Here is a 13,902-nt window from a genome sequence, read left to right as displayed (position 1 = left end):
CACATGTGCTTATTGGGGTACTGGTTACAATCCATAGCACAGAGCCATACTTGCTTCTGATTGACGCAGAGACCTAAGTTAGCTGCAAAAGGTCAGGCTAATACATTTTTGGGGGGTAATTAAAACATGCTAAGATATCTAGCTAGGTCATTTGAAAAACGCTAAACAAGAATACACACAATATCAATTATTTACATGAAAAACAAAAAAGGCTCTACATGTCGATGAGTTTGTATGGAGAAATGTGGAGGTTTTCCCCACACTGTGCCTTGAGCGATGATGTCAAAACTTGCGACATGATGTGCAGTTCTGATAGCCACATTAACAGCTAACTAGGATTTCATTTGGGGGGGGGGGTAATTACAGGCAAATATATTGATAAAAGTTACCTTGTCCAAGCGAGATTTGCGCATGATCAAAACGTCACACCAGGGTAAGCCTGGCGAAACACAGGCCTTATATGAAGAAGTTCTAAAATCCCCTATGGAAAAATGAATGCCGTAAAAACTATTGGAACCATTTTTGTGTTTTACCGCTAGGTTTTATGGGTATTATGACTAATACTGTGGTACTCAATTGTGTATGCTAAGCCCCTCCCACCAATTTGAGTTGATTGAATGCAGGTGTATATGTGTTTGGGAAGAGAGGCAGTTTGGTGTGGAAAGCAAGAGTAAATTGGCTAGATTTGATGCTTTTACATTTTTTGCCTTGTTTTATACTTTTAGTTCATGTCCTGATTTTTACCAATGTATTTACTCAAATAAATTATCCATTGGAGTAAAACTGTTCCTTACTTCAAGGTGCAGGAGGTAACGCCCACCTTGCCATAATCTGAAATAACACTAGCTTTATCTTATTGTGCTCATGTAGGCATATTGCACTGTGCAATTGGCAAACGTAATAGCTCAATTTCTAACTCAACAGTTACATTAGACAAAACAATATTTTAATAATTTTGATAAATCAATCTATGCTTAATTTGAATACGTTTTAGAAGTAGAACCCAGATGCAGAATCTTTCCCCAGTGTTTTGTTCCATGCTGCTACTAGATTAAGTTGTTGTTTTTAGCAGAGATCACTTTCTCCTCTACATCCAAGCTCTTTTCATTGCTCAGCCTGCCCTGGCTCTCTCATCTACAGCAACAGCACCTCCCACCGGTCATGTCTAAATGGGATCCAGCTTCTTTCTGTATTTTTTGCATTTTAGCTAACCCTAACTCCTTTCCTAACCTGCCACGTTTATTCTCCTAACCTGCTGCGTAAATTCTCTTAAACCTGCTACGAAAGGTCAATTCTGACAAAAGATGGATCCCTTCGAGCCATGACCCTCCCAGTCCCAGCAAGGGAGCCCCTCATTGGGGGGGTGGGACCAATCGCCACGCAGCACCACCTCTCCATCACTTTGTAGTTTCCAAGGCAACGGGCAGGGCCTTTCTCCTGAAAGGCGCCGCATCATCATCATTATCATCCACGCAGGGCTGGTCGAGAGGAAGCAGGAGCTAACAGCCCAGCAGTGGGTAACATCAAGCACCTCCTTCTCTCACTTCTTGTCGCGCTGCAGCACAGTCTCCATCAACACTCAGTAAAAGGAAAATGATGTGGACGCGAAAAGGGATATGGTAGGTAGGTGCTGGGTTTTCTGTGCTCTCCGTGTTTGACTGTTGTGTTGCGTTAGTTATGTGTTTTACAAGCAGGCAGTGGGGAGGGTGTGTGTAATCCTCTCAAGCAGGCTGAGTTAATGGGCTGTTTGATGCTAACACCATTAGAATGAGAGAGAGAGAGAGGCAGCTTTGCTAAAAGGGCCTGGCGGCCTGCAGAGCTAAGGGTCTGCCTGCCGCATACACAAACGCCCCAGCTCTAGCCCCCAACTGGGATGGACAATAGCTGGATCATTACCTCTTTTTACCAGCCATAGCCTGTAGCTATAAACTGCTACCACCGTTAGCTGTTGCTCCTTTTATGGGATGTGATTGTCATGTTCTCCACCCATCTCTCTAGGTCTAGGATGTGTCAGGTAGTTTCCCTTCCCTTTTGCATGAGCATGACGAAACAAAAGGCCCAGTGAGCGTTAGTTAGTTAATACCCCCGGCCACACAATCCTTTCATCCCACCCTTTCCTCTCCTACATTGCTGCTTTTTAATCCCACCCTGAAAGGGAAGAAAAAGGTTTGTCTGAATGTTTCTTCCCAGTAAATACTGAGCAGGTGGGGAGGGCACGCCTTAATATCTTCCTCATCATGGCTTTGGCCTGGCTAGCCTCCCTCAGTGTCAGAAGTAGTGCACTAAGTAGGGAACAGGGTGCCATTTGGGATGCAGTCTGGACCTCCTTAACATCATCCATCATCCAACAACATCCAGCACAGCCACGAAATCTGTCCTTTTCATTATGACAGCATGGGATTAGTATGTGGCTTGGCTCAGTATCCTTGCTAGGCCTTTATGTTATTATTAGCCTAGCTAGCCTGTTGTGCCTTGGCTATGTGCTGCAGTCTTTGTAATATGTTGTCCAATGTCCATGTTATGGCGTGGTACTGTATGTTATTATTAGCCTAGCTAGCCTGTTGTGCCTACAGTATTAGCTGCAGTCTCTCGAGTTTCCTTATGTTACAGCCTGGTCCAGGACTGTATGATGTGTTTTGGAGGTGTGGTGTCAGATTCAGGAACCATTACTGGAGCGCGTCCCCTGTGTCCTATTCCCCACCTCCTTCCCCACCCCTATTCATGACGGGATGGGAATTAAGTGGGGAGGTGTGCGTGTGTGTGCGTGCGTGTGTGTGTGTGTGTGTTGGTGGTGTCTCAGGTGAGGAGGAGGATGAGATGCGGATTCTATCTCTCTCTCGCTCTCTCAGCCCCAGAATCCTCTTTGAAGCTTTCTGTTATTATTGTTGCTTTAGATCTCACAGGAAAGAAACACTCGGAGGTTGTTTGGAATGGAGTTCATTGAGCAGATTGGTTGAGGTTGGGCCTATTTATCTCATAAACGCAGCACTTGCTTTGAATCCTTGTATGATATGTCTGTTGTTTACCTAAGTACCCTTATTGGTGATAGTAGTAGCCGTTTCATGATTTGTTTCATAATGACCTCATACAACTGAATAAAATCTATTTTACACATTTTGCTCTGTCATGCTATTTATCAGTTATAAGGGTAGTTTGTTTTCTTACTAAATGTGCCTGTGCTGAGAACATGTTTTTATTGTATCCCTCTGCAATACATGAGTAACAGTGCTCTACAACCCTGTTCCTGAAGAGCTACCCTCCTCTAGGTTCACTCCAACCCTGTTCCTGGAGAGCTACCCTCCTCTAGGTTTTCAGTCCAACCCTGTTCCTGGAGAGCTACCCTCCTCTAGGTTCACTCCAAACATGTTCCTGGAGAGCTACATTCCTCTAGGTTCACTCCAACCCTGTTCCTGGAGAGCTACCCTCCTCTAGGTTCACTCCAACCCTGTTCCTGGAGAGCTACCCTCCTCTAGGTTCACTCCAAACATGTTCCTGGAGAGCTACCCTCCTCTAGGTTCACTCCAACCCTGTTCCTGGAAAGCTACTCCCTCTTCTAGGTTCACTCCAACCCTGTTCCTGGAGAGCTACCCTCCTCTAGGTTCCCTCCAACCCTGTTCCTGGAAAGCTACTCCCTCCTCTAGGTTCACTCCAACCCTGTTCCTGGAGAGCTACCCTCCTCTAGGTTCACTCCAAACATGTTCCTGGAGAGCTACATTCCTCTAGGTTCACTCCAACCCTGTTCCTGGAGAGCTACCCTCCTCTAGGTTCACTCCAACCCTGTTCCTGGAAAGCTACTCCCTCCTCTAGGTTCACTCCAAACATGTTCCTGGAGAGCTACCCTCCTCTAGGTTCACTCCAACCCTGTTCCTGGAAAGCTACCCTCCTCTAGGTTCACTCCAAACATGTTCCTGGAAAGCTACTCCCTCCTCTAGGTTCACTCCAACCCTGTTCCTGGAAAGCTACTCCCTCCTCTAGGTTCACTCCAACCCTGTTCCTGGAAAGCTACTCCCTCCTCTAGGTTCCCTCCAACCCTGTTCCTGGAAAGCTACTCCCTCCTCTAGGTTCACTCCAACCCTGTTCCTGGAAAGCTACTCCCTCCTCTAGGTTCCCTCCAACCCTGTTCCTGGAAAGCTACTCCCTCCTCTAGGTTCACTCCAAACATGTTCCTGGAGAGCTGCCCTCCTCTAGGTTCACTCCAACCCTGTTCCTGGAAAGCTACTCCCTCCTCTAGGTTCACTCCAACCCTGTTCCTGGAAAGCTACTCCCTCCTCTAGGTTCACTCCAAACATGTTCCTGGAGAGCTGCCCTCCTCTAGGTTCACTCCAACCCTGTTTCTGGAAATCTACTCCCTCCTCTTCCAAGGATTCTCACTCCAACCCTGTTCCTGGAAAGCTACTCCCTCCTCTAGGTTCACTCCAAACATGTTCCTGGAGAGCTGCCCTCCTCTAGGTTCACTCCAACCCTGTTTCTGGAAATCTACTCCCTCCTCTAGGTTCACTCCAACCCTGTTCCTGGAAAGCTACTCCCTCCTCTAGGTTCACTCCAACCCTGTTTCTGGAAAGCTACCCTCCTCTAGGTTTTCAGTCCAACCCTGTTCCTGGAGAGCTGCCCTCCTCTAGGTTTTCAGTCCAACCCTGTTCCTGGAGAGCTGCCCTCCTCTAGGTTTTCAGTCCAACCTTGTTCCTGGAGAGCTTCCCTCCTCTAGGTTTTCAGTCCAACCCTGTTCCCGGAGAGCTGCCCTCCTCTAGGTTTTCAGTCCAACCCTGTTCCTGGAGAGCTGCCCTCCTCTAGGTTTTCAGTCCAACCCTGTTCCTGGAGAGCTGCCCTCCTCTAGGTTTTCACTCCAACCCTGTTCCTGGAGAGCTGCCCTCCTCTAGGTTTTCAGTCCAACCCTGTTCCTGGAGAGCTGCCCTCCTCTAGGTTTTCAGTCCAACCCTGTTCCTGGAGAGCTTCCCTCCTCTAGGTTCACTCCAACCCTGTTCCTGGAAAGCTGCCCTCCTCTAGGTTTTCAGTCCAACCCTGTTCCTGGAGAGCTGCCCTCCTCTAGGTTTTCAGTCCAACCCCGTTCCTTGAGAGCTGCCCTCCTCTAGGTTTTCAGTCCAACCCTGTTCCTGGAGAGCTGCCCTCTTCTAGGTTTTCAGTCCAACCCCGTTCCCTGAGAGCTGCCCTCCTCTAGGTTTTGCAGTCCAACCCTGTTCCTGGAGAGCTACCGTCCTCTAGGTTTTCAGTCCAACCCTGTTGGAGTGAATTATTATGTGCATTATAATTAATGGAGATTTTTGTAGTGGTTGATGCATCTTTCAAAGTGTTAATTACAAACTTTAGAAGACTTATCTCAAATACACTACACGTTTGCATTTCATGCTTTGAAGGAAAATTCTCAGCAACAAAAGAGTGATAATATGAAGATCCTACATCTGTGTGGTGGATGTGTAACCAGGCCAGCTCAGTACAGCCTGGTCTGGCTTGACTGGGTTAGGTTAATCACGTGATGTGTGTCAGGAAACATTAGCATAATAACAGCTGGATACTAGCCTACAGGAAGGGGTGATTGATGAGTTCAGGGGTTAACAAACTATTGATTGAGATGAATACAGTAAAGGTAAGACCTCGGGCAATGAAATGAGACCCTGGTGACATTCTGTCAGGATACATAAACAACAGAAGGAGTATAGAGGAGTAATAAAAACACATGTACACACAATACAAATGATGAGTATGTAAATAGGGTCTCAAGTGAGTAGCTAGCCTATCTACTATTTGAATCAGATTTGTCTGGTTCTGGTCAATAGTTTGGTCAAGTAAGTATTTACCAGGGTTGGGGTCAATTCCATTTAAATTTCAGAAGGTAAACACAATTCCAAATGTCCTCTTTGAAGAGCATTGAAGAGAGTTGTAATTTCAGTGTACATCCTGAGTTGACTGGAATTCAAAAGGAATTTACCCCAACTCTGGTATTTACTAAAACATGTTCAAACATGCAACATTCATATTTACCCTGTATGTACAGGACATACCAATAGCAGCTATACTGTTTATTTTTGGAGCTTTACAGTACAGTGAGCATGGGTATCCAATCAGAATGATTCCAAAATGGCCCATGTCAGAGCAGGAAGAAGGACTGACTGGCCACCATTATCTCTGACCAATGAATTATTGAACAGTGACTGACTGATCTTGCACAAAGCAGACAGGCAGGCATGCCTCTGATTGAGTCCGACCTAGACATAGCAGGTGTGTGTGTGTGTCTGTCTGACTTGCATATGGTCTCTTCTATGCCATGTCACAGTGAGCCCCTCCCTCCTCCTCCTCCTCCACTCCTTCCCTCTCCTCTCCCCAGCCTGCCAGGCTCCCTCTGCTGAGCTGAGGCCTGCTGGGAGGCTGAAGGGGTTTATACTGTTCAGTTGAATGCTGCTGTAGCATGACTTCAATTATCCACATTGATTCTAAACTAATCTCGGCAATCCAAAACCAAATGTTGTTCCTGAGAACCCTCTTATACTTTAGCCTCCCGACAGAACATTCCAACATTTTAGTTTGTTAGGAGAGACTTCGTTTTACTAAAAGAGGTTGAAGTATTCAACCAAATACAGTATTATGATAAAATACATGTAAACATGCATTTTAAAAGCGGGCTGGCTCATTCAGTAATGCCAAGCCAGAGAAAACAACGTTGTGCCACATAAAAAGACGTGCAAGCATCCATTCACAAGCATTAATGATGTCAGAGAGAGAGAGAGCGCACTCAAGGTTAAAGCCTTCCTTTGCTAGCCCATTGTTAGTCAATTGTGTCATCTCTACCTATCATTGTCTTAACAGTAACTAGATACCACTGTGCATACAGAGAAATGTGCCATACTATGACCATGATGACATCAGCCCTGATCAGAGGAGATCTATCTGTCCCCCTGTGGGGAGAGAGAGAGAGAGAGAGAGGATACGAGGAGAGGGGGAGAAAGAGAGAGAGAGACAGCCGGAACTACTCAACCTGAACCATTGTGGGGGAGAACACTGCTTCCGGCAGAACTGCTGCTGCTGCCAGAACTAGAGTGTGATGAAGGTCACAGAGAGGACCTTTCCATCGCTAGCTTTCATGACCCTTCTTTCCTATTTCAATATATTACTTTTCATCAGCACAACCAATTATATTGACTTATAAGTAAAAGGAAAGTTTGGTTTTATGGAATGGAAGAATAATAGCTAAAATTGCAAACTTTATAGTAACCAATGAAACTAATTAAAGTTCCTAATGTTTTATTCTAAATAATTGACATTGAACACATTTTTCTGTGTTTAGCTGTTCGCCTATACCAGTGGTACTCATTGGGTGGCCCGCAGGCCGCATAAGCCCTGCAGCTCGCTGGGATTTTCATATTTTCCATTCTTAATACATAACAATGATACCGTTTCAATTCAAGGTGTTTAATGCGGGCCTGAATCACTTCATTGAATATATCTATTGTTCTCTGGACGGCAGATAGATGGCAGGATAGCGCAGCTGTTGAACAGATAGGCCGAAATTGAACGTTTGCCGAAATAGAACACAACTGCTCAGCTACAGCTACTGACACATATCAGTTTGCTACTGGCTAATTTTGCAGTCTAAATCTATTGACAATGAAAATGAGGGGGAAGAGCTGCAGAACAACGTGACAGCTACAGTATGAACTAACAACCACTGGAGAACCAGGAAAATCAGGAAGATGGCGCCGTGGAAATGCAGCTAGCCAACGTGGCTCCGGTGGCTAAGAGAAGGATAGGGTCAATTCAAGAAGAACACAGATAGTTCCAAGAGAAATGGACAGACAAGTATTTTTTTGTACTGCATGATGGGACTAGCTCACTTTGTCTAATTTGCCAGAAGAGAGCCAATTGTTTTAAACGAGCAAATTTAGAGCAACATTTCCAGTCACACCATGCCCACTTTGACAAATCATATCCACCTCAAAGCAACCTCAGAAACAACAAAATAGCGCAACTCAAAAGACAACAACAAATGATGGACAGATCTAGCAGTGTTTCATAGAAAACGACAGAGGCAACATATGAGATTGCTTGGATACTCGTGAGAAACAAGAAGACCATCACAGACGTAGAGATTGTCAAAGAATGTTTTTTGGCCTCAGCCAAAATATTGTATGCTGATTTTACGAACAAGGAAGCTCTTTTAAAGAAAATTAAGGGACTGCAACTCTCAGACTCGATCATAACAAGACACATTGAACACATCAGCGAGGACATCGGTTAGCAACTGATTACTGACATATCCGTGGCGCCTTGTTTTTAGTATTGTGCTTGATGAAAGCACTGATGTAAGGGACATTGCACAATTATGTGTTTGGGTCTGCTTCCCTCAAAACGAGTCGTTCAGAGAGGAACTTATGTTTACTGCCTCTTCAGGGACAAACACGAGGAGAGGATATTCTGAAAGCCCTTGTTACTTTCTTTGCTGATTATAATATTGACTGGTCAAATCTGGCATCTGTGTCCACTGACGGCACCCCAAAAATGCGAGGGAAGGAGAAGGGACTCATAGGCCTGATGAGAAAGAGAGGATATTCCCAAATGTGTTACGTTTCATTGTATCATTCATCAGGAAGCACTTGTGGCTAAACTCAGACTGTGACTTAGAATGTGATGCAGCAAGTCGTCAAATCCGTGAATTTTTGCAAGCAAGAGGAGAGAGGAGCCAGAGCTGGATGATCCACAATGAATATTAAAGCTGGCTTTTTTTAACTGACATCACCTGCCACCTGAACACGGTGAATCTCCAGCTCCAAGGGAAAGCTAAAACTCAGTGCAAAATGCTGCGTCTGGTCACAGCATTTCAAAATAAAGTCACCACACTGTTCATACCTAACATTTTGTTAATTTCCCAAAACTCAGAGCAGTCACCACATCCAACCCAGACATACTGCAACATCTAGCTCTGATGCATTTGTGCGTGTGTTGGAAGAGTTGAAGTTTGAGTCAAGATTCAATGGTATCATGGAGTACAAGCAGTTTTTCAACTTCATTGAGAACCTCTTTCATGTGCCAGTGTCATCTCTGACCCCAGTCATCACAGCCCTCTGTCCTGACCGTGCTGGACTAGAGAGTGAGATAGTGGAGCTGCAGGAAAATGACACATTGCAAGGTGAACTAAGATCAGGTGTTACCCATTTCTTAAGCAGTGTCTGCAAAAGGTGACATAATTTTTTGTCAGCACTTATTCATGTGAAGCAACATTTTCAACAATGAACATTGTGAAACAAAAACAGAGAAACAGACTGACCAATGCACACCTGGATTGTCTCACAAGGATAGCAACAACAGACTATACATTTAGAATGAATTCAGTCAAGCAGAAGGGTGTCACGTTCCTGACCTTATTTTCCCTTATTTTGTATTTATTTAGTATGGTCAGGGCGTGAGTTGGGGTGGGTTGTCTATGTGTGTTTTCTATGTTGGGTTTTTTGTGTTCGGCCTGGTATGATTCTCAATCAGAGGCAGCTGTCAATCGTTGTCCCTGATTGAGAATCATACTTAGGCAGCCGGGGTTCACGTGTGGTTTGTGGGTGTTTGTCTTCCGTGTATGTAGTTGTGCCACACGGGACTGTTTGTCGGTTAGATTATCTTTTGTTATTTTGTTTCGTGTAGTGTTCAGTTTAATTGTGAATAAAATATGGACACTTTCCACTCTGCGTTTTGGTCCGATCCCTACACCTCTTCTTCTTACGAAGAGGAGGAAATCTGCCGTAACAAAGGTACATTTTTGCTCATCTAACTACTGAGGTAACCCAGGATCGGACACTTTTTTTCTCTCCAATTTCTGCCTAAAATGACAAACATAAATCTAACTGCCTGTAGCTCAGGACCTGAAGCAAGAATATTAATATTCTTGATGCCTTATGAAAGGAAACACTTTGAAGTTTATGGAAATGTGAAATTAATGTAGGAGAATATAACACGTTAGATCTGGTAAAAGATAATACAAACAAAAATACATTTTTTTTCGTCTTTGAAATGCAAGAGAAAGGCCATACATTCAGATAGGAGTCTAGCTGTAATTTAGATTTTGTGCACCAGATGGCAGCAGTGTGTGTGCAAAGTTTCAGACTGATCCAGTGAATAATTATATCACTACACAATACTTTGTATCAAGTCTGCCAGGAGTTTGCCCAAATGTGCGAAATTGGTAAATTTATACATTTAAGTACTTAACTATAGATAACCTACAAAAATGCTATTGAAATTGAATTTATTCAAGGAACAACAAATGACTGTGCCCTTGCATTGTCATTGTAGAATTCAGTTTTTCTCTGCTTCCCAAATGGCACCCTATTCCCTATATAGTGATATTCTCCTGCTCCCTCCCTCCCATTCCATCCTCCTGCTCCTCCAATTTCAAGCCATGCCTGCCTAGGTAAACAGTGCTCACCAGTCACCACTGTCTGCTCCTACAATATCCCCATCTCCTCGGTCCCTAATCCTGTCCTTCCCCCCATGAACCATACATCTGTACATCTAACAACATACAGTGCATTTGGAAAGTATTCAGACCCCTTGACTTTTTTACACATTTTGTTACATTAAAGCCTTATTCTAAAATAGATTGCATTTTTTTTTTATCCCCTCATCAATCTACACACAATACTCCAAAACAGGTTTTTAGAAATGTTTGCAAATGTAAAGTATTGTGCAAAAGTTTTAGGCAGGTGTGAAAAAATGCTGTAAAGTAAAAATGCTTTCAAAAATAGACATGTTAATAGTTTATAATTATCAATTAACAAAATGCAAAGTGAGTGAACAGAAGAAAAATCTAAATCAAATCCATATTTGGTGTGACCACCCTTTGCCTTCAAAACAGCATCAATTCTTGTAGGTACACTTGCACAAAGTCAGGAATATTGTAGGCATATAGTCAGGTGTATGATTAAACAATTATACCAAACAGGTGCTAATGAGCATCAATTCAATATGTAGGTTGAAACACAATCATTAACTGAAACAGAAACCGCTGTGTAGGAGGAATAAAACTGGTTGAGGAACAGCAAAACTCAGCTAGCAAGGTGAGGTTGCTGAAGACAGTTTACTGTCAAAGCCATACACCATGGCAAGACTGAGCACAGCAGCAAGACAAAAGCTAGTTATACTGCATCAGCAAGGTCTCTCCCAGGAAGAAATTACAAGGCAGACAGGGGTTTCCAGATGTGCTGTCTAAGCTCTTTTGAAGAAGCACAAAGAAACGGCAACGTTGAGGACCGTAGACGCAGTGGTCGGCCAAGGAAACTTACTGCAGCAGATGAGAGACACATCATGCTTACTTCCCTTCGCAATCGGAAGATGTCCAGCAGTGCCATCAGCTCAGAATTGGCAGAAAACAGTGGGACCCTGGTACACCCATCTACTGTCTGGATAAGTCTGGTCAGAAGTGGCCTTCACGGAAGAGTTGTAGACAAAAAGCCATACCTTCGACATGGAAACAAGGCCAAGCGACTCAACTATGTACAAAAACACAGGAACTGGGGTGCAGAATTTTTTGGGGAAATATTTTGTCGTAGCAAAAGGCAGTTTGTTCGCCGAAGGGCTGGAGAGCGGTACACAAATGAGTGTCTGCAGGCAACAGCGAAGCATGGTGGAGGTTCCTTGCAAGTTTGGGGCTGCATTTCTGCAAATGGAGTTGGGGATTTGGCCAGAATGAATGATCTCCTCAATGCTGAGAAGTACAGGCAGATACTTATCCATCATGCAATACCATCAGGGAGGCATCTGATTGGCCCCAAATGTATTCTGCAGCATGACAACGACCCAAAACATACAGCGAAGGTCATTAAGAACTATCTTCAGCGTGAAGAAGAACAAGGAGTCCTGGAAGTGATGGTATGGCCCCCACAGAGCCCTGATCTCAACATCATCGAGTCTGTCTGGGATTACATGAACAGAGGGAAGGACATGAGGCTGCCTAAATCCACAGAAGGTCTGTGGTTAGTTTTCCAAGATATTTGGCCCAACCTACCTGCTGAGTTCCTTCAGAAACTGTGTGCAAGTGTACCTAGAAGAATTTATGCTGTTTTGAAGGCAAAGGGTGGTCACACCAAATATTGATTTGATGTAGATTTTTCTTCTGTTCACTCACTTTGTATTTTGTTAGACATGTTAATAGATTATATTTATCAACTATTTTGAAACCATTCTTTCTTTAAATATTTTTTTCACACCTGCCTAAAACTTTTGCACAGTACTCTATATAAAAAGAAAAAGTATTCAGACCCTTTATTCAGTACTTTGTTGAAGCACTTTTGGCAGCGATTACAGCTTTGAGTCTTCTTGGGTATGACGCTACAAGCTTGGCACACCTGTATTTGGGGAGTTTCTCCCATTCTTCTCTGCAGATCCTCTCAAACCTCTCAAGTTGGATGGGGAGCGTTGCTGCACAGCTATTTTCCGGTCTCTTCAGAGATGTTTGATCGGGTTCTAGTCTGGGCTCTGGCTGAGCCACACAAGGACATTCAGAGACTTGTCCCGAAGCCACTCCTGCGTTGTCTTGGCTGTGTGCTTAGGGTTGTTGTCCTGTTGGAGGTGAACCTTCGCCCCAGGTCTGAGGTCCTGAGCACTCTGGAGCTTGGTTTTCATCTAGGATCTCTCTGTACTTTACTCCGTTCATCTTTCCCTCGATCCGGACGAGTCTCCCAGTTCCTGGCACTGAAAAACATCCCCACAGCATGATGCTGCGACCACCATGCTTCACTGTAGGGATGGTGCCAGGTTTCCTCCAGATGTGACGCTTGGCATTCAAGCCAAAGAGTTCAATTTTGGTTTCATCTTGTTTCTCATAATCCGAGAGTCCTTTAGGTGGTTTTTGGCAAACTCCAAGTGTGCTGTCATGTGACTTTTACTGAGGAGTGGATCCGTCTGGCCACTCTACCATAAAGGCCTGATTGGTGGAGTGCTACAGAGATGGTTGTCCTTCTGGAAGGTTCTCCCATCTCCACAGAGGAGCTCTGTCAGCGTGACCATCGGGTTCTTGGTCACCTCCCCTGACCAAGGCCCTTCTCCCCTGATTGCTCAGTTTGGTCGAGTGGCCAGCTCTAGGAAGAGTCTTGGCGGATCCAAACTGCTTCAATTTAAGAATGATGGAGGCCACTGTGTTTTTGGGGACCTTCAATGCTGCAGACCCTTCCCCAGATCTGTGCCTCGACACAATCCTGTCTCAGAGCTCAATGGACAATTCCTTTGACCTCATGGCTTGGTTTTTGCTCTGATATGCGCTGTCAACTGTGGGACCTTATATAGACAGGTGTGTGCTTTTCCAAATCATGTCCAATCAATTGAATTTACCACAGGTCAAGTTGTAGAAACATCTCAAGGATGATCAATGGAAACAGATGCACCTGAGCTCAATTTCAAGGCTCACAACAAACATTTCTAAAAACCTGTATTCGCTTTGTCATTATGGGGTGTTGTGTGTACAGTCGTGGTCAAAAGTTTTGAGAATGACACAAATATAAATTTTCACAAAGTCTGCTGCCTCAGTTTGTATGACAGCAATTTGTATATACTCCAGAATGTTATGAAGAGTGATCAGATGTATTGCAATTAATTGCAAAGTCCCTCTTTGCCATGGAAATTAACTGAATCCTAAAAAAAACTTTTCCAGCAAAGAAGCCACTTCTCTCCAGGAAAAACATCAGGGACTGACTGATATTCTGCAAAAGGTACAGGGATTGGACTGCTGAGGACTGGGGTAAAGCCCCAAATCACTTAACCAAAATGATGCTATAGCCAGGCTATTGTGAATCATGACTGGGCTGGAAATAGATTTTTAAATGTGGTTAATGTCAATGTTACAGGTTTTACTGTGAAGCACTCTGCTGTTATTGAAGTCATCAGAGACATGGGTGATTCAACTCCCACCGTGGT

The 13,902-nt window shown here is 44.2% G+C and overlaps 1 protein-coding gene across 3 annotated transcripts in view; it reads left to right on the top strand.

Moving 5' to 3' along the window:
- Positions 1-1,453: 1,453 nt before the first annotated feature.
- Positions 1,454-13,902, top strand: part of LOC139563516 (A-kinase anchor protein 6-like) — a 258,152-nt gene continuing 245,703 nt past the window's right edge. For 2 of the 3 annotated variants that reach the window (XR_011672571.1, XM_071382233.1), the window contains exon 1: positions 1,454-1,619. The gene's annotated coding sequence lies outside the window, so the exon portion shown is untranslated. Of the gene's footprint in view, positions 1,624-13,902 lie in introns of all 3 variants that reach the window. The other variant, XM_071382234.1, reaches the window with a different exon arrangement.

This window comes from Salvelinus alpinus, chromosome 34 (assembly GCF_045679555.1).
Source record: "Salvelinus alpinus chromosome 34, SLU_Salpinus.1, whole genome shotgun sequence".
Lineage (NCBI taxonomy): Eukaryota > Metazoa > Chordata > Actinopteri > Salmoniformes > Salmonidae > Salvelinus > Salvelinus alpinus.
Note: the sequence above shows the minus strand (reverse complement) of the source record. Positions and strands in the feature narration are given on the sequence as shown.